This window comes from Canis lupus, chromosome 13 (assembly GCF_048164855.1).
Source record: "Canis lupus baileyi chromosome 13, mCanLup2.hap1, whole genome shotgun sequence".
NCBI lineage: Eukaryota > Metazoa > Chordata > Mammalia > Carnivora > Canidae > Canis > Canis lupus.
The window spans coordinates 31,330,936-31,351,126 of record NC_132850.1 but is presented as its reverse complement, the minus strand read 5'-3'; the positions used below and the strand labels follow the sequence as shown (position 1 = coordinate 31,351,126).

General features: G+C 40.4%; 2 long non-coding RNA genes across 4 annotated transcripts in view; one reads left to right on the top strand and one right to left on the bottom strand.

Annotated features, from left to right (window-relative positions):
* LOC140602837 (uncharacterized) overlaps nucleotides 1–20,191 on the top strand; it is a 134,899-nt gene that overhangs the window by 25,835 nt on the left and 88,873 nt on the right. The window contains exon 1 of one of the 3 annotated variants that reach the window (XR_012005773.1): nucleotides 19,359–19,571. The exons of the other annotated variants lie outside the window; for them this stretch is intronic. This is a non-coding gene — a long non-coding RNA (uncharacterized lncRNA). Of the gene's footprint in view, nucleotides 1–19,358; nucleotides 19,572–20,191 lie in introns of those variants that run through there. 3 annotated transcript variants of the gene reach the window in all.
* Nucleotides 8,353–19,651, bottom strand: LOC140602839 (uncharacterized). The gene is made up of 3 exons (XR_012005775.1): nucleotides 19,337–19,651; nucleotides 12,379–12,439; nucleotides 8,353–10,977 (listed from the first exon to the last, which is right to left on the bottom strand). It is a non-coding gene; the product is annotated as an uncharacterized lncRNA (long non-coding RNA).

Here is a 20,191-nt window from a genome sequence, read left to right as displayed (position 1 = left end):
ACTTTCCTTTATCAGGTAATTAACTTGGACCCTACTCTTTGGAAATTATTTTGACACAATTTAGGCTCACCTAGATAGATCGAAGTATATTTGGAAAGAAACACAACTGCGATTCTTTCCATTTGTTCTATCATTTGTCTTTAATCCAAACATAGCCTACACTGAATTAATGAACCTTCACTTTAGCTCCTGAAACCACTTTCCCTTTTTATTTATTTATTTATTTATTTATTTATTTATTTATTTATTTATTTTTAACTGTTATATTTATTCATGAGAGACACACCCACACACAGAGGCAGAGACACAGGCAGAGGGAGAAACAGGCTCCATGCAGGGAGCCTGACACGGGACTCGATCCCGGGTCTCCAGGATCACACCCTGGGCTGAAGGTGGCGTTAAAGCACTGAGCCACCTGGGCTGCCCCAACTTTCCCCTTTTTAATATGGTGATTTTCATGGCAACCTTTCCAATCAGCAGTGCACGTATGGCTACACGGCTACAAATCTGTTTCTTACTGGATGTGTTGGCTAACTGGACCAAGGACTTGGACATAACCTTGTTACTACTGTTGGCAGCTGTCCATGCACAAAATACATTGATGCTGATGTTTCTCCCGTTCTATATTTAACAGATGGGCTTATTGAACTTCCTTCAGTGCCCACTAGCCAATGAGCAGGAAATGGAAGATGATAGGTCTGGGTTGAATCATAAAGGCTATTCTAAGGTTGCAGGACTCTTCCCTGCTTTTCCCTTGCCCAAACCCAAGAAGCAACTTCGTTGGGGGAAAATCACAAAGCCAAGATGACTGATTCAGAATTCAGAAACCTCAAGCAGGAACGCAGGACTACTCAGGGATTCTATTAAATTTCTTCATCTGTATGAGATGACTGTACCATATCATCTCCTTTTTCCTCAAACCTCCCACACATCCTCTTCCTACTAATGACCCAGACCCATACTTCATTGAGAAAATAGAAGTCATTGGAAATGAACTCACTCATCTTCCCACCACAAAACCTGTCGATTTGGTACATCTGTGTTTGAATATTTCTTCCTCCACATTGAGGGAGGTGTTCCTCTTCTTCCAAGAAGGAATATTTCTCTCCTTTTTCCCTGGATCCCATCACCTCTTGGGTTAGCAAAGACTTTGCTCCTTGCCTCATTCATGCTTTCCCTCAACAGTAACATCTGACTATTTACTTAATCATTCTCATCATCATATAAACATGCTCTAGTATTTCCCATCTTCTTCTTTTTTTTGTATTTTTTTTATTGGAGTTCGATTTGCCAACATATAGTATAACACCCAGTGCTCATCCCATCAAGTGCCCCCCTCAGTGTATTTCCCATCTTCTAAAACATTTTATTTCACGTAACGATACATACTGTTTCAGTTCCTGCCCTATTTTTCTGTTCTCCTTTATAACACTATTCCTAAAACAACAACAATGACACTATTCCTGGGTATTCAGACAAAATGCTTCTATCTCCTCATCTTTCTTCCATTCTTCAACCTACACTTCTCTCTGTAACCCTCTTCGGTAAGACTAACAGTAAACTTCAGATTTCCAAATCTAATGGACTTCTTCCCAGCTCATCTTACTTGGCTTTCCAGCAATAGTTGTCCAAGTTGGCACTCTATTGCTTTAAGTATCCCTTGGCTTCCAGGATTTTTTTCTTAATTTTATTCTAATTCTCAATCTCCTTTGTTGGGTCTCTTCTTAAATGTTGGCGTTTCTCAGGACTTGCCCTACGTCTTTATCTTGTCTTATACCTAAATTGTATCACTTATATCCTCCATTTCCACTGTTTTTAATTTTATGCATTGAGGTCTAACATCTCCTCTGATCCCCAGAATTGGATATCTAACTTAATTCTTATACTGTCGCTTGTATAAATTATGAACATCAATATTCCAATGCCCCCAACAGAACACTGAGCTCCTCAATCTTTTTTGACTTGAGCAATTTTTCATCCAGTTAATGAGACAAAATCTAAGATTTATTGTTTCTTTTTTAATTTGTATATTATGTCTTTTCAAAATTCATTAATAATTAATTTTAAAGGTGGAGGGAGAGAGAGGGATTGAGAATCTTTTTTTGTTTTGTTTTGTTTTGTTTTGTTTTTTGGGATTGAGAATCTTAAGCATGGTCCACACTCAGCCTGGCCTGATGTGGGGGTCAGTCTCACAACCCTGAGATCATGACCTGAGTCGAAATCAAGAATCAGATGCTTAACTGACTGAGCCACTCAGATGCTCCTTAAAGAGCATTATTTTTTTTTAAAAAAGCTTATTTATTTATTTTGGTAATCTCTACACCCAATGTGGGGCTAGAGCTCACAACCCTGAGATCAAGAGTCACATGCTCTTCTGACTGAGCCAGACATATGCCCCAAGATTTATTCTTTCTTCTCAAAATTGTATTGAGGTGAAATGCACATAACATAAAATTAACCACTTTAAACAGTTTGCCAGCATTTGGAATAATCATGATGTTTCTATATCTAGTTCCAAAACATTTTCCGCTCCCTAAAAGGAAACCTTGTACCCATTAAATAGTTATTACCCATGCTCTCCTCCTTCTAGCTCCTGGCAGGCACTAACATCTACTCTGTCTTTATGGGTTTTCTTATTCTATATATTTCACATAAATGTAATCATATAATATGTGATCGCTTGTGTCTGCCTTCTTTCACTGACCATAATGTTTGGAGGTTCATCTACATTGTAGAGTGTTTCAGTGTATCATTCCTTCTATGGCTAGATAAAGCCATATCATGGCTTTATATGTGTTCCATCACATGTATATACCACAGTTTGTCCATTCATCTATAATGGATATTTGAATTATTGCCACCTTTCGGCTACTATTACTAATCTAAGGTCTATCCTTGATTCGCTTTCCTTTCACTTAAAAAAATTTATTTATTTATTTACTTGAGAGAAAGTACATGCACACGTGTGAGCAGGGGGAGGGACAGATGGGGAAAGAGAGAGAGAAAATCTTAAGCAGGTTCCCTGCCGAACCCAGAGCCCATCTCAGGGCACTATCTCATGACCCAGAGATCCCAACCTAAGCTGAAATTAAGAGTTGGTTGCTTAACTGACTGAGCCACCCAGGTGCTCCTCCCCTTATTTTTACATCTAGTGTATCAGAAGTTCCGATTTATTCATGCCCGGACTATCTTGGTATCCATCTCATTCTCACCATCTCTACTTCTGCCTTCCTATCTCGGGCCTTCAGTATTTCCAGCCTGTGTTCCCAAATACACTCTCGCAGTGTGTCTCCCTGCTTATACTTTTTCTTGTGTTTCATTCTTTGTCCACACAGCAACAAGAGCAATTACCTTTAAAAAATGAAATTATTTTGTATATTGTCCTAGTTTGGGCTGCAATTACGAGACACTTGGTGGCTTATAAACATGACAAATTTATTTCTCACAGCTCTGGAGATTGCAAGTTCACGATCAGGATGCCAACATGGTCAAGTTCCGGTGAGGACCCTCTTGTGAGCTGCAGACTGCCACCTTCTCATTGTATCTTCACCTGGTGAAAAGGAGAGAGAGTTCTCTGGGGGTCCTTTTATAAGGGTGCTAATCCCATTAGTGAGGGATCCACCATCATGACCTAATTAATCACTTCCCAAAGGTTTCAGCACTTGATACCATCATATTGGGGATTAAGATTTCAACATATTAAACTTTGGAATTTTTGTATATAAAATAGTGTGATATATGTAACTTTTATTGAGTACTTACTAAGTCTTAGCCACTGTTCTATGAGTTTCCCATGAAATAGTTCATTTAAACCTCAAAACAAGGGAATAAACAATGTTCTTATTGCGCTTTGCTTAAGGCCACCCAGCTAATGGAGTCAGCATCTGAATCACAGTAATCTGTCTCATGAACCTGTCCTGATTGTTATGTTAAATTGTCTAAGTCACTAAATCACGTCATGTCTTTCCCCTTCTAAAAGCTATTCAATAACAATATGAATCATGACCTAAAGGTCCTGCGTGAGAAGGCCCTTAGCTATTTTTCTACATTCATCTTTGCTACTCTCCCCATTACTCACCCTTCTTTAGGCCCTTTATTACATTTAGTTCCCACCTGCCTCTGGGTATATGCACATCCTCTTCCCTCAGCCTGGAACATTCATCCATCCCTCTATCTACCTTTCATAGCTCAGCTTAAATGACTACTGCTGCGGGTGACTTTTCCTGCAATAAGTACCCTTTCCTTGTGATTCCCTCTCTGTTTTCTTTTTAGCTCTTAAAGCTATTATTTTAGTTTATCATCAAGTGTGGTTTACTTGTTTGTCTTTTGCTTTTTTTGTTTGTTTGTTAAATCCCTAGAATATAAGCTTCTTGAGGTCAAGGACTAAGTTTGTATGTTTGTCCTTGGCATAATTATATCCCCTGAAATTTTCAGTTCCTAGTGAAGTTGGGATTAGTGAGTGAACAGCTCCAATCCTATACTTTATGTAGGGGAAGCATGAATTGAATTACCCATCATTTTAGTTTGGCTGTTTCATAGCTTTGTGTATACCTCCTCTCCACCTTTTCACTGCCTCCTCAGTGGAGAAAAGGAAAAGGAACCTACCTCAGTTCCAGATGTTGCTAAATAATTGTCAGTTTAATTGCCTTGGGCAGGCATTGGTGGAATTCCTCATCCAAACAAAATATAGTCTAGCAACATCTGGTCTGTTAGTGGTGAGGTTTGATAGGCCTGCTGGTTGGTGGTTCCTTGTTTTCCCTCCACATCTCTATTTTTTGTTTTTAAGTAATAACACTTGGAGTTATTAGAGGAGACACCTGGCACACTGGTCAGGCAGTGCAGCTTTACCTTATAATCAGCCCATCATGGAGATGAAAATAACACCAGGCCACAGTGTGGCAATTGTAAGACTGCAGGAAGCAAGACAATACCCAGCCTGTGATGACAACCCACATTCTGCCAACACTATAGAAAATGAGTCCGCAAATTGCCTACTCCAAGCTCTCCCACATGAGTCTGTTCCCAAAGAAATACTCGCCTCTTAATTCTGGGAGGATGCTACTAGGGAGATGAAGAGGCAACGCTCTGTGAAACATCCTGGTGTATAGCTTTCTCCTACAGATTTCTGAAAATTGCCTAGCTGCTGTCCCTTCCAATAATCAGGAAAATAGTGAGCTCGGAAAGAATGACAGGTGTCATTCACTGATTGCCAGAGGATTTATATGAGATTATAACCAGCTTGCAAAGTAGGAATTACCTCTTCTTCTCATATCAGATAAGGAAACTGAAATTTCAGGATATTATCCAACTTGTCCTCTGCCATTTAGTCAGTAGGTGAAAAACTAGTATTCTTACTCATACCTGAATGACTATAAAGCCATGGCGATACCTGGATGCCACATTGCTTTCAAGATTTAGGACTATTAATTATGAGTAACTTAAATACTCAATATATGTATTTGTAAAATTTAGACTTTAAAACTGGATACACTGAATATCATTAGCAATAGTCTTTTGTGTCTTTCAAATGTTTTTGAGTTCTTGGCTAATTATTTCTATCATGACATTAATAGCATGTATTTATTGAGGGCTTTCTCTGTCCCAGATTCTATGCTATCTGTAGTATCCTCTTTATAAAAACTCTGTGAGATGGATACTATGGTTATCTTTATCCTATAGAAGAGAAAGCTGAGGTTAAAGAGGTTAATTGGCTCATCCAGCTATCAAATGGTAGAGGATGGAGAGTTGGACTCCCCAAATCATGCTTATAATCACCATGTTAGCTGACCTTGCATACATCAACCGTTATCCTGAAGCTTTACACCTGCTTCTAGAATTTAAACAGATGTTATCTGAAGATTTTGGCAGAGTCAATACTTAACTGATGTTTCTACACTTTCTTGTCATAATACCAAGAACTATACCTTTTTCATATAGTCATCTCAACGGCAGACAACTTGAAGGTAGGGGGATTTATGGACAATGTACCACGGTAATGGAATATCTATTGGGAATGATGCATTGCACAAGAAGCAATTCACTGGCAAACAGAAAAGATGTGGGAATCATGGATCCTATTCCCAAACAGTTTAGTAAGAAAATATTGTAAGTGTGGAAGACCTGGTAAATAATTAAACAGCAAGAAGTTAATTTCAAGGGAATATGTAGTACTGGCTCAATGTAGAAAGGTCTACTGAGTGAAAAAAAAAAAAAAGAAAAGAAAAAGAAACCCCAGAACTATATTCTAGGAGTTGGCACATGAGTTTTGGTCAGGTGTCTGAAGATTGTAAGATGCAGATTATTAGAAAGGGAAGAGAAGTTGGAGAGGAAGCCAAGCGTCAATAAGCACAGATGCAGGATGTAGCAACTTGGTTGGCAAGCGATGAGCATGACGAGAACCGGAATCTATGCTAGAGAGGCAGAGAAGGGAAGAGAGCAGGGTTTTGGACAAGCTGGCATGACCTCAGAGTTCTCGGCGGAGCTCTGGTCTGTAAATGACCCACGGCAGTGTCTGATGATCTTGTTTGTCACTGTCTCTTTTGTGTTACTTCTCAGGCTTTCTGTACATCTTCTCAAACATGAAGCTGTTTTCTCCTCTGGTCTCACACAACTGGCTTATATTTAATCCACAGCCCTCACTGCCAGCCACTACCTAATTATCTTCCAAGTATGCCTTCCCAGGTTCAAAGGAGTCTCTGCACAAAAACTGGTACGTTTCCAACTTAATGGCAATATCATGTAATATCAACCAGACACTGTTCATCAGCACTTGAGCAATCAAGCCTTTAGTGAGTTCCTTGATGCGCAGGGTATGGGTCTAGGCACTATTCCTAAAAGTTAGGTTTTTTATAAAAAGCACTCATAATGATTCAGAGATTTCTTTTTCTTTGATATAAAAAGAGCCAAGTGAAATCTCTGGGCTTTGTTGAAAATGATAGAACTTGGAACTTTTCAGATAGACAGTGAATGTGGGTGTTAAAAGGGTTTTCAATGGTATTCAGTTCTCAAATTTATCTTGCCATTATTCTGAGTTATTATTTTTGTCTTTAAAAAGTAGAATATTTGGAATGGGGGGAACACCTCTTTTATCTTTCAGAGTGTTTTCAGTTTCTGAGCGTAGAGATAATGGAGATAAAAGAATAAGGTGATGCTTTCAGTCAATCAAGGCACGAGGACTTTATGATGCTGAAGCAGCTAAATATACTTGCCCTCATGGTGTGCAGGGGTGACATTCAGCCCAGCAAGCATGTGGAATATTTTCATATTCAAATCCAGCTGTACAAACTACCATTGCAACAAGCAGTTCACTCTTATACTTCCCGCCCCCCACCCTCACCCCCACCCCCACCCCCGGCCTTAATCACCAGCCCACATTAATTTGTGCAGTGATTAAGAGCAAGCCTTCTGCCTGGGTTTATATCCCAACCCTGCTACTCACTATGAGCATATCTCACAGGGTTGCTATGAGGACTAAATGAATCAACATGCATAAAAGCTGCATAATGTAAGCATTGTATACATGTTAGCTAATAGTAATCATTAAAATAAAAATAAAGCGAAATGAACTCATTACTCAGCTCTGTAATTATTCCTTTGTCTTTGAAATAGTGGGACTGGTATTTTTTGAGACAAAAGTCATAGCATCGTGCCTATGTTACATTCCATTTAATCCTCACAGTGAAGCCATCCATGAGTTGGTGTCATTATTGTTGCTCTTATTTTATAGTTGGGGTCAAGTGGTTTGCCCAGGATCACACAGGTGGGAAGTGATAGAGCAGACTTTGAAACTGGGCAGGGGAAGTTCAGAACTTGTAGCTAGTTGACCTGGAGTCGCTCTGCTTGACTGGTTTTGTATAACTGTTCCTGATCGTGAAGGTAGTTGCCAATATCTAGTTAATCATGCTACAAGCTTTCTCTATAGAAGTCTCTGGACAGCCTGAGGACCCAGGCCAACAACTCCCACAGTGAGATATTCATATACTTCCCCAGGACTGAGATTACTTTGATTGGCTTTGGCTGGAATCACATTCCAAAGATCTACACTAATTTCACCTTTATCTAGAGATTCCCATAAATACGCATTGTTCTTCCATCATACTCTAAAACGTTCACAAAAAGTCGACAGGAAGATTCCATTATTCTCATTTTATAGATGAAACTCTGAGGCTCAGAAAAACTAAGCAACTTTCCCAAAGTCTTTTTTTTTTATATAAATTGATTTTTTATTGGTGTTCAATTTGCCAACATATAGAATAACACCCAGTGCTCATCCGGTCAAGTGCCCCCCTCAGTGCCCGCCAACCAGTCACCCCCACCCCCCACCCACCTCCCCTTCCACCACCCCTAGTTTGTTTCCCAGAGTTAGGAGTCTTCATGTTCTGACTCCCTTTCTGATATTTCCCACTCATTTTTTCTCCTTTCCCCTTTATTCCCTTTCACTACTTTTTATATTCCCCAAATGAATGAGACCATATAATGTTTGTCCTTCTCCGATTGACTTACTTCACTCAGCATAATACCCTCCAGGTCCATCCACGTCGAAGCAAATGGTGAATATTTGTCATTTCTAATGGCTGAGGAATATTCCATTGTATACATAGACCACAGCTTCTTTATCCATTCATCTTTCGATGGACACCGAGGCTCCTTCCAGTGTGGCTATTGTGGACATTGCTGCTAGAAACATCGGGGTGCAGGTGTCCCGGCGTTTCATTGCATCTGCATCTTTGGGGTAAATTCCCAGCAGTGCAATTGTTGGGTCGTACTTTCCCAAAGTCTTATACTTAGTGTGTGTCAGAGATCTCTTGGTGTTTGTAGTGCTCTTTCCATTCGAGGTATGAGTGAATTTGAATCAAGAGGCCTGCTTTCCCTACCACACGTCATCTGGAGAGTCTGGATTGCTTTCAGTTCATAGCACTTGATTACAAAGATGAACTTGGAATCGATAATCCCCTGAGTTACTGAAAAAGGGAATGGCCACGCTTAGCTTTTATTTCACTGTGTATTTTCGACAGTGGGGAAGTTGGTTTACCAGGAGAGCTCTGACTAGATCTCTGTGAAATTTACGTGAAGACTGTGGATGACTTTTGAGCCCATGTTCTTGGACTGTGTTTCCCACCTCTTTGCAGGGTGATGAAACTGGGCAGCTGCTTCCTGGGGGTAAGGTGAAGAGGTGGGTAATCTGCAGCCCCTTCCAACCCCTGGAGGAAAGTTCTACAGTAGGACCAAAAGACCCCTCAGCCTTCTGCTTCACCGAGGGCTTCTCAATGTTCTGTTTGCACATTCTTTTCCTGCTTGGTAATTAGCACCAGCTGTCTCAACTTAAAAGGAAGGAATCCCTTTGAAATCCTCCCTATCCTCCGTGAAATGTGCTACTGAAACGTGCTAATTAGTAACTGGACTTAGGACAACACAGACATGTGTTTCCTGTGAGTGCTCTAGAAGGAAGAGGAGGACGGATAGGAACATCTGTTGAGTTGCATATGTGTGTATGCTTTCCTAACTTTCAAAATGACATTTTTAATGGCAATCTATCTGCCCAAACGTGCTCACTAGCCAGTAGCTCAAGCCCAGCCCCCACCACGCATTGACTTCTCTCCCAGCTCGAGCTCAAGAGTGTTCCTGAGTGCAAGGAGCAGAGCCACTGGGGTAGTTCCCCTTGGTCTCAGCAAACTGACTTTAGGTCAGCATCCCCCCACTTTTCACCATAGTGGCAGGAATCACAGGGCCCCAGGGAAAGAAAAAATGACTCCTCTTCCTTTGGGGACCACTGGCCCAGAAGAGTCAACGGTCCAGTGGATCTGTAACGGTGAGCACGCCCTGGGATGTGGGGAGGGAGCATAGACACAGAATGCAGTGTTGTGTCAAACACACTTAGCTGAAAAATGGAGGAGCCACTGGCTTGCCAGTTCAAACCACGATTGTGTGAAAATCTGTGTCTTCACAGATACTTCAGGGCAGCATTCCAGGGTTTCAGACTGACTTGTTGGTCTGCGGGCAAGAGCTATGTACTGACGACACGGAAGGAAAGTCAGCTGATTTGATGGGTGCGCTTAGGGACTTCTTGGCAGGATGAAGGGAGTGCACAGGGGGCTTGCAAAAGTGTGGGCAGCCTCTTCCCCCTCCAAGATCATTCTTTCGGAGCAGTTGCTGGCATCACAGCTGTGTCTCTTGGTGCCCCAAAGGCGGCTGCTGCAATAAGTGGCACCCCAGTTGTTCTCATATTCTCACTTCACCGGCTCACAGTTTCAAGTCCAAGTGTTTGATAGGTTGAGCTGAGGTCACATCACTACCCCCAGGGCTGTAAGTGCAGTGAGGACGGTAATCACAAGATCGGCCCTGTTGGTGGGAAATTCAGTTGGAGTTCGTGATTTTTTTTCTCCAAATCACAGACAGTAGTGGAAGGATAATTCCCCATGAGGAAGCCAGGTTATTCCTCGCAATAAAATCTGATAAATATCCACTGTAGAGACCTACAGAAACAGTGGATTCTGTTTGTCCAGCATCTGTGGTTTATGGTTACATGCAGTCATGCATGATCGATGCTATGACAGACCTGCCCTGTAGATAGATCTGAACACCGGGCCCAGCTGATCCTGCTCAGGAAATAATCAGTAACTGAGAGTCTTCTGCTGTACCCGGGACAGCCCCAAGGCTTGGAGACAAGCAAGCCGGATTCCAAGGACTCTGTGTGTCTCTTGTCTATGTTGGATCTTTGACTGCCTACCTAGCACTGACCCATTTTCTTGTCCCATTCCCAGATGTCGTGTCCTTGATGTCTGTGGGCTCGTGGGCTTCAGCTTGGCCACCTGGCTTCCCTGGGTCTGTGATTTCAGGCCTGTCCAGCTGAGGAGGCCAGATAAGGATATGGGGTTGCTATTTTTTCTCCCAGATGTTTGCTCTTCTGACTGCACCAGGCTTTGTCATTTGGACTCCTACATCTATAACAGGTAACACCATTCTTTTTCTTTCCTGCTTCTGGAGAGGGACAAAGGCAAGAAGAGAGAATAGAAAAATCATCATGTACTTCTTTAGGGGACATAGCAGACTGCCACACGTGATGAGAGGGCTCCAAACCCACAGCTGGCTTACTCCCCACCTCAAAATCCTTAATGGTCTCTGGTGCCTTCAGCATTAAGATCAATTGCGAGGCAGGCAAGTGCTTTCCTGAACCCTTTGCTTTGTAATCTAGGCTCAGGCTTTGCCAAGCTACTTTTAGCTTCCTAAGCAAGCTGTGTTTTCTCACGTCTTCATCCCTCACACAGAATGGATCTGCCTCTAACATTTGTAGGACCCAGGGCTTGGGTACAAACAGAGGATGAAGGCTGTATTTCTGAATTCTTAAAATGTATAGACTAAGATAACACCATGTTATTTAAAATATATTCTATCCTCTATTTTTTAAAAAGTTTATCTATTTATTTTTGTAATTCCTACACCCAATGTGGGGCTCAGATTCATGACTTTGAGATCAAGAGTCACATGCTCTTCTGATTGAGCCAGTCAGGGATCCCTCTATCCTCTACCTTTGACAAAAATACCTTCGTAACTACCTGGAAAGTTAGAGGTTTTTTTAGAATCTCAGACCCTTCAGCATTCTACATCAGAATAGTGCAGCACAGGAAGTGTTCCCAGCACACAATGCCCACCCCCCCCCCCCGCCCCCATCTTCTCTTTTACCCCTTGATCTGTCCTGCACCATGGGTTTTGCAGGTGGGTGTGTGGACACCCCAGACTGCACATCCAGGTGTGCCCACACTACCTACAAATGGACATTCCCTACCAGTAAGCACATGAGCAGGTTGGCCCACCCCTGAAAGTTTGGAAGAAGCCATACAAGTTCTGCTGGGGAGCCTGGAGCTACTGGGGCAGGGACTTCTGGGGTCCTAGTTTCTAGAGCATGGTCTGAACTGGAAGGAGTGGGAAAGGGCTCTGTGGGCATGACCTCTTGGCATTACAGACTCTATCCCCACGTGGAGGGGCACAGCTAGAGAGCACCAGAGCATAGGCCCTATTTTTGGGTCTAAGGGTGGTACTGGCCACATATATTCCCCATCCTCTTAGGATGCTCATCCTGAATCTGATTGACTCATATTCATCTCTCAGGGATCATCTCATATTCCACCTCCTTCCTCCAAGCACTCCTCTCAATCTTCCCAGGGTGGGTTGCATGTTTCTCCTCAACTTGCTATAACACTTACTATGTGACTATATGATTTAGCCTCTTGGCACCTCAGCTTACTGCAGACTGTCATGAGGATGAAAGAGTTAATACATGCAGAACGTTAGAACAGTGCTTGATGAGAAATAAATGTGAACTATGATAACCATTATTATTATATAATCACATAGCATGCTGTGCTTCTTCCCTACAAATACCTCATGCTGTTTTGTCGTTGTGTGTTTTCTCATGCCTTTCTTCTCAGCAGATAACATGCTTCTGGAAAACAAGGAATTAATCTTATTTAATGTTGTATTCCTAACACAAAACCCAATATATGTAACATAGTCGGTGCTCTATAAATGTGTATGGAGGGGATGAGCCGTCTCAAGGGGAGTTGGAATTTACCTCTGGAAATGTTCATGCTGCGTGCGGCCTGCGACTCTCTATAAGAAAAACCACTGGGAGGCTGAACTCACTTGCTCAGATCCTTCTGACCCTAGGCTCTCAGAAGGTCAGATGAAAATGGTAGAACTGAGTCAGGACTATGTCACAGGGTGGCATAGGAAAGAAATATTCAAGTTCCAGGCCTACCCGGGAATTAAATACACGTGTACATGATACTAACCCTATGTCCTGGTAAAGATTTACAACCCGAACATTCCATTTTGTAATACTATATATGTCTTCATATGAGTCAAAGAATCTGTGAAGCATTCTCCCAAGGGCTTTAAGATCACATGTTTCTCAGCATCCATGATCTGGGGAGTATGTCCCTGTTTTTTTTTTAATTGGACCTGTTTATTCTGATGACTTGCAGATAAGCAGAGCTGAGGAAATATGGCCAGGAGACCATCTTTAATGATATTTGTTTAATTACAAACTGCTCCATGGAAACTGCTGTGTAGAGTCTTCCCTACTACTTACCACCATTCAAATAGTTGCAAAGTAATTTCCAATCCAGTCCCAAGATTAGAATTGAATGGGCCTGGTTGCTGGTTGGTCAGGAAACTGTTCTGTTTGTCATTCATTCATTCATTCATTCATTCGGGGTTGTCCTGAACTGTGATTGGATGTAGGAAACATGCTTTGCACAGAGTCCCAAAAACAAGAAATGAAGGAAAACAGAAAATCCTCCTAAGTGAATTCACCGTTTCCTTCTTTTAATGTTCTGATTACTCTTTTGGCCATTGCATATAATGAAAGTAGAATTTTTCAGTGCCTAAGGCACTGCAAACAGGATTTTTCAAAATTAATTAAAATAAAGACTGAGCATTTAAGACTTTCATTAAGTAATTTTAGCAAAATAATGATTTTTATTGTGACAAACACCTATATATGTTAGTAATGTGCCAGGCACCAATATTTTATTTCTCACAATGATCCCTATGAGGTAGGATCTACTATTTTCCTTATTTTACAAATGAGAAAACTGAGGCATAGAGAGTTAGGGATTTAGACCAAGGTAATATAATAACGGGCAAGGTCGAGATCCAAACCTAGTCCATCTGTGGACTAGAGTCTGGTCACTTCACAACTATTCTCTAAAAGTTGATATAAAGAACATGTAAATAAGTATTTTAAGTATTTTTCAGCTAGAGAGGCCCTGTTGAGCTAGATATCAAGAGAAGGAAATCTAAAGGAAATAACATTAATATAAGCATAGTGGTACCTATTTTCAGTTTAATACATATTTAAATTTTTATTTCTGGGCAGCTCAATCTTGCTTTGATGGTACGCTGATTATATAAGGCTGATTGTGGCATAGGTTAGTGAGTTCTCGCTAATAACAACACACCTCAGTATCTTGAGCATCTGACATTTGGGCTTTTTAAGATTGGGACTGACCTCCCTAAATGAGGATTTTTCTGAATGAAATGTAATTGATTGAAGCTGAATGAAGTGCAGGGTGAGATATGCTGCATGCCCCGAACCCTTGGGAGTCTGACACAGACGACTGTTTCCATGGCAACAGGTCAAGGCATTAACTGTTGCAGGGCTGACATGATGGCAAGATTTGGGTTCTGGGTTTACGTTACATTCTTCCCTTTCTCATATTCTCAACTTCCTGGATATATTTCCTCTTGCATCTGGTCCTATCACAAGCTAATGATAACCAGTTGTTACAGGAGGAAGAAACAAGATCAGCATCCGGCCAAACTTTCTAGAACCTGATAAAAGGAAAAAATGTTGCTCCCATTAATTCACTTGACCTTTTCAAATGGTGGCTCACAAAGGTTTTGAGAGGCTTCTTCTGTTATAGAGTATGACTATCCTCATGCCTGGCTTGAGGGTTGGTGACTAGATGGAAAAATTAAAATAAAAATAAAAAAGAATGATAACGTCTACTCTCCCTCATTTGCACCTTTTGCTTAGGTCTGTGCTGATTTAAAAAAGATGGAGGGAGAATATAGTAGGAGGACAGAGAGAGAAAAGGAAAAGCAAAGAATGAGGGGCTGCCTCTATTAGGATGATTGTGGTGGGATGGCTCAGATACTGAGCCAACTTTCCATATTTCTCCAAGTCCATGAAATCCATATGTTCAGTCAGTTGCCTTTTTTTTTTTTTTAAGAAAAAATGTCTCAGTGATACTTTAGGAAGAGAGGGTATGTCCAATCGAAAATAGAATAGGTATAGATATTACTGCTTGGGTTGGTCTAGCTATTAAAAGAAATTACAATTATCATAGAAAACACATATACAGAGTTAATTTGTGCCAGGTATTATTCTAAGGTCTCTCCTTATATTCACTCATATAATCCCAACATGAACCCTATGGGATAAAACTATGATATTTACAGCCATTTTATAGTTGAAGCATAGAGATATAAAATAATATTGCCAGAGCTTCAAAACTATTACCTGTTGAGACAGTTTTCAAACCAAATAGTCTGATATCAGAGCTATGGCGTTAACCCTATTCTCTACAGAATCCTAAAAACTGATTTAGTTTAGTGTGATACCTAAACATTTCTGAATCATTGACCTTTATCCTCATTTATTAGATTTGACAGCATCATGTAGCTCTTCCGCTCTAAGTCAAAATACACGGCATTTTTGTTTATGTTTGTGTGTGTGAGTACATGTAAGTTAAAGAAAATTAAAATCATTTTTTAACAGAATTGTGCAATCTTTTCAGAGATAATTAGACGCAACTTAGAATGCCACAAGTAGTTGAATCACTTGCAGGATACTTGTATTCACAATTTGTTAATTTTTAGTTGAAAGGAAAAACAACTGGACACTCTGCTCTTTAAAACAATTCTGGAAAAAAAAATAAAACAATTCTGGAATTCTTCTGGAAAGTTCCCTATAACTTTTCTTCAGTGCCTCTATTCCAAATCTGATATGTGAAAGTGAGATAGGTCTAAATATTTATTGATGCCTTTATATTTTTTTCAGTCATTCAGGTTTGTCCTAAGGCAATATATTTAGGACAATGATCATTTATATTTTGGTTTGTGTTTGGTTCATTGTTCAGCAAAGTAACACTATTTCTTCCAACTTGAAGTCATGTTTGGATTCCAATTCCTGCTTAATTTTTGCTTAATTCCTGGTAGGTGAGATCATATATAACTATTTGGCATGATTTAAGTCACAGCATAACCAAACCTTCATCAAAGAAAGAGTTTTACCAATATAGTAAACTGAATATTATTATAACAGTCTCATACTTTTATTCACAGGACCAATAGTCGTTATTAGATTTCCATTTAACATATGACATTAAATTAAGTTACTACCATAGCTTACATTTTTGGGGTGAGGGCAATTAGAGTAATTACTTGAATCAGCTTTTAAAACTGTGTACCTACAGAGGTGCCTAATAAACTTTTAGGTTTTTAATAGGGTTCAGAAATAATTTAGCATTTTATGAAGATTTTCACTACTGAAAACTGTGAGGAGTCTGGCACCCAACTGTTGAATGATTGATAGTGTTTCTGTACCCTCTAGTGGTCTGATGCAGAACTAAAGTGGTCAAACCACGAATGTCCAAGGAAAATTGGCTGGCGATTCTGAGGTCTGGACAGCAGCACTTGCATCTACCTGGCCGTGAATTATAAAAAAGCAATGGAAAGAATCCATCAGAGGCCAGGTCTCTAGAGGGGGATGGATAGTGCAAGCTTGGGTTCTGATCTTTAAGCTGTTTAATAGACATGACAGACGGAGGAGTGGTGGCGGCTTTAAAAAAAGAAAAGTTTCCCCTTTTAAATTCTTAACTTCTGGAATGTTGGAGTTTGTAGTTATCTTGAAACAAACATTCTCTATCAGAGTTTTTCATCAGTGACTTGTTGACACTTTGAATTCGATAAATCTTGTTGTAGGGGCCCCCTCTCTGCACTATAAGATGTTTAGCAGCATCCCTGGCTTCTAACTTACTAGACACCAGTAGCATCCCCAGTTATCATAACCAAAAACATCTCCAGCATTGCCAAATGTCCTCTGGGGGGAATAATTTCCTCTGACTATGAATCATCTTAACAATTCCTATTAGGTAAATTAAAACAGCTTTCCAATCAAAATAAATATTTCATTGAATATGACTTTAGTAGGAGACAGGCCACACACCTGTATTATTTAATTTCATCTTTATAAGAATCCTCAGAAATAAGTCCTGTTATTCTCTCCATTTCACAGAAGAGGAAACGAAGACTCAGAGATTTGAGTGACTTTCATGACATCACATAGGCAAGTGGTAGAGCCAGCATTAAAATCCTGGTAGCGTGGCTCTGGAAACTACATTTGAAAATGCTTTGCTACAAAAGTATAACTCCTTATTAAGCCCCCCAAGTGGAGTGCAAAATGGAATAATCCACAGATGGATTATTTTGGAAAATTAATGGAAAATGAATTTATGATAATTTTTTGACCTGACAAAACAGAAGGGAAAGATGGTATGCTGACATTGTCAGGAAGATTTATTTGTGCTTTCATTCATCAAGTGCCCTCTCTCTCTACAGATGCACAGAGGTATATAATGAAGCCCCTGCCTTCTCGAAGCCCCTGCCTTCTGACACTTACTTACATTGTTGCAAGCAATAGGCAAATGAACAAAAGCATGTCTAATATCTCATAGAGTGATGTGCTGTAAAGAAAATAAAACATGCTGCAGGTTATAGAGAGGGTCTCAGGTGGGGTAGAGTGCTGCTATTTTCTGTAGGGTGATTGGCTAGGGTCTCCCTGATAAGGTGACATCTGAGCAGACAATAAAGGAACAGGAGAGTAAGCCAAGTGGAGATGTGGTGGGAAAGTGCTCCAGGTAGAACCGCAAGTGCAAAGGCCCTGAGGCAGGAATATATTTGAAGTGGTGACAAGCTTGCTAGCATAGTAAGAAAAAAGCAAAGAGTCAGTGGAACTAGAGCTCAGTGTGTGAGGCAGAGATAGAGAGAGAGAGAGAGAGAGAGAGAGAGAGAGAGAGAGATGGTGGTAGGGGAGGGAGCGGGCCCCAGATGCCCTAAGGTCTAAAAGGCCCTTCTAAAACGACTTCTTGGCTTTTACTTTGAAGTGAAAATTTATTGAAAAGAGAAGTGCCATGATCTAACTTAAGTTTTCAAAGAACTATGCCAATCTTCTTTCCCTGTTTTGAGAAGTAGTTTCTCAAATTGGTTAAGGCCGCAAGTTCTGCAATAAGACTGACCTCATTCTAAAGGACCTCTGTCTCTAAGAACTCACTCCCTGTGAGCTTTGGGGCAAATAACTTAACTTACCTGAGTCTCTGGGTTCTTATCTGTAGAAAAGAGGCAGTAATATCCTGGTTAATTGAATCTAAGTGTGATGAGACATAAGATGCACCAGAACTTTATGTCCCACTAAGAAAATACAAAACAGCACTGCGAATCATGCATGAGTCAGTCAAACTAGGCTTTCCAAGTTTGGAAATGTCTTCAAGATATTCTTGGGAATTTGGTCATTTGTTCTGGCTTTATTCGCATTCCTTGACGTGTAATATTTCACATATATTTCAGTGACGAAACAAAGCGCAACTTCATCTATTTGTTGGTAGTTTAATTTCTTAGGGTTCTATAAAGCACTCGATTGCTGCTTTAAAAAAACATGGAATCAGGGTCTTTCCTTACTGTGATGCATGTATATTTGCTTTACTAATAGCAAATAGAATCGACTTCTTTGCTTGGTTTTCATGCTATTCTGCTTGCATAATAATCTTTAAATACCAGGTCATAGCATTAAAGATTTTTACATGGCAATTAAACCACATGAAGTGCCAATGATGTGCATCGGTCAGGGGATGTGATAGTAACGTGAGTTTACACGTTCACGGACAGTGATAGAATTATAGCGTGTCTGTCCTTGGGTTCATAGTGATTGTAAGATGACATCAATCCTGTAAGAAAATGTTTTATGTGTGTCTGTGTATGAGAGAGAGAGCGAGAGCACTGTCTATCTGGTATTATATTACATACATGCATGTGTGTGTATTAAATTTAAATATATGAAATCTGTGTATATATTCAATTTAGAATTGATGGAATAGGTAGTAGTGTCTGCCCCCTAGAGTCCAATTGGCACAGGAAGTTCCTGACACATAGTAAGCAAGCCCTCAGTAACTGTTAGTTATCCTTCTCATTTCTATGAAGAGTTTATTTTACATGCCTTCAACTCTTTCTATAGGATTCCTTACATTAATTTCATTTCCTCTGTTTTTCCCAAACTCAAATCTTCCAATTCTAATTACTCAGATGGCTCTTCCTGCTTCTGCACTTTCTACTCCCAGAAGGATATAAAATTATGAGTCTCTAACTCCCTAAACATTCCTTTTCCCAAGTCATTAATCAACGGCTCATAGTAGAAAAAAAAAAAAAAATTGCCCCAGGTCTCTGGAGACCTGTTGTAAGGCGTAATAGATTCTTTTTTATTTCCTATCCTCTGGGTAGCTTTTAATTCAGGATAGATATTTGTCTTGCAAGTTTTTTTTTTTATTCCTTTCATGATTTAAAAAAACTGAAGAAACATTATCACTTTATCTTATCTCTTCCCTGTTTATTATTCAGTCTGCTCTAATAAAATGTTGATTGGCCAAAGCTTCTCAGACAGTCATGGGTTAACTGATAGGCTGTCCCACAAACTCGGTATCCTGGTTAATGGTTATAGTCATAATGCCGTATGCGATCATTTTTAAAAAGGCTGAACGTAACAACACTGCTGATTATTACTTACCCCCATGCCTTTTTATAGCTTCCTGGAATGATGTATGTCTTGACCACCTGTCTCATCAAATTAAAACAAGAATGAAAATAGATGGGGTCAGAGGCCAACACACCAGCAGAAGAAGCAAGCGGAAACTCATCTCGGAGATCATTTTGCTCTTTGCCCTCTATTTGTAAACTGGGAATGGCCTGGGTGTTCAGCTAGGCTGGAATCTCAGGCAAAGCAAAGATGTTGTATCTATCAGGTGATTAACCAAATCTGAAATCTTTAAATTGCTTCTAGGTCTTTCAGAGCAGGTGGTCTGTTCAGAGCTATAGGCTTGTGTAAACGTCAGAGAGGGGAAATGTCTATTTGTGAAAGCAGGTGGGCAGCTTAGAAGTCCTTTATTCTTTAGTTGACCCCACTTACTTAATTTTGGTAGAGTACTAAAGCCAATTATTGGGTCCTTTTAAAATTACTGACTGTAATTTAAAGCAATATATCTAAACTATCTATCTAAACACATTCTTGGGACACCTGGGTGGCTCAGTCAGTTAAGTGGCTGATGTTGGCTCAGGTCATAATCCTGGGGTCCTGGGATTGAGCCCCACATCGGGCTCTCTGCTCAGTGGGGAGTCTGTTTCTCCCTCTGCTCAACCCCTCCCCTGCTTGTGTGTGTGCATGTGCTCTAATAAACAAATAAAATCTTTAAAAAATATATATTATTGGGCAGCCCGGGTGGCTCAGTCTAGTGCCACCTTAGGCCCAGGGCCTGATCCTGGGATCCTAGGATTGAGTCCCATGTCAGGCTCCCTGCATGGAGCCTGCTTCGCCCTCTGCCTGTATCTCTGCCTCTCTCTCTGTCTAAATAAATAAATAATATCT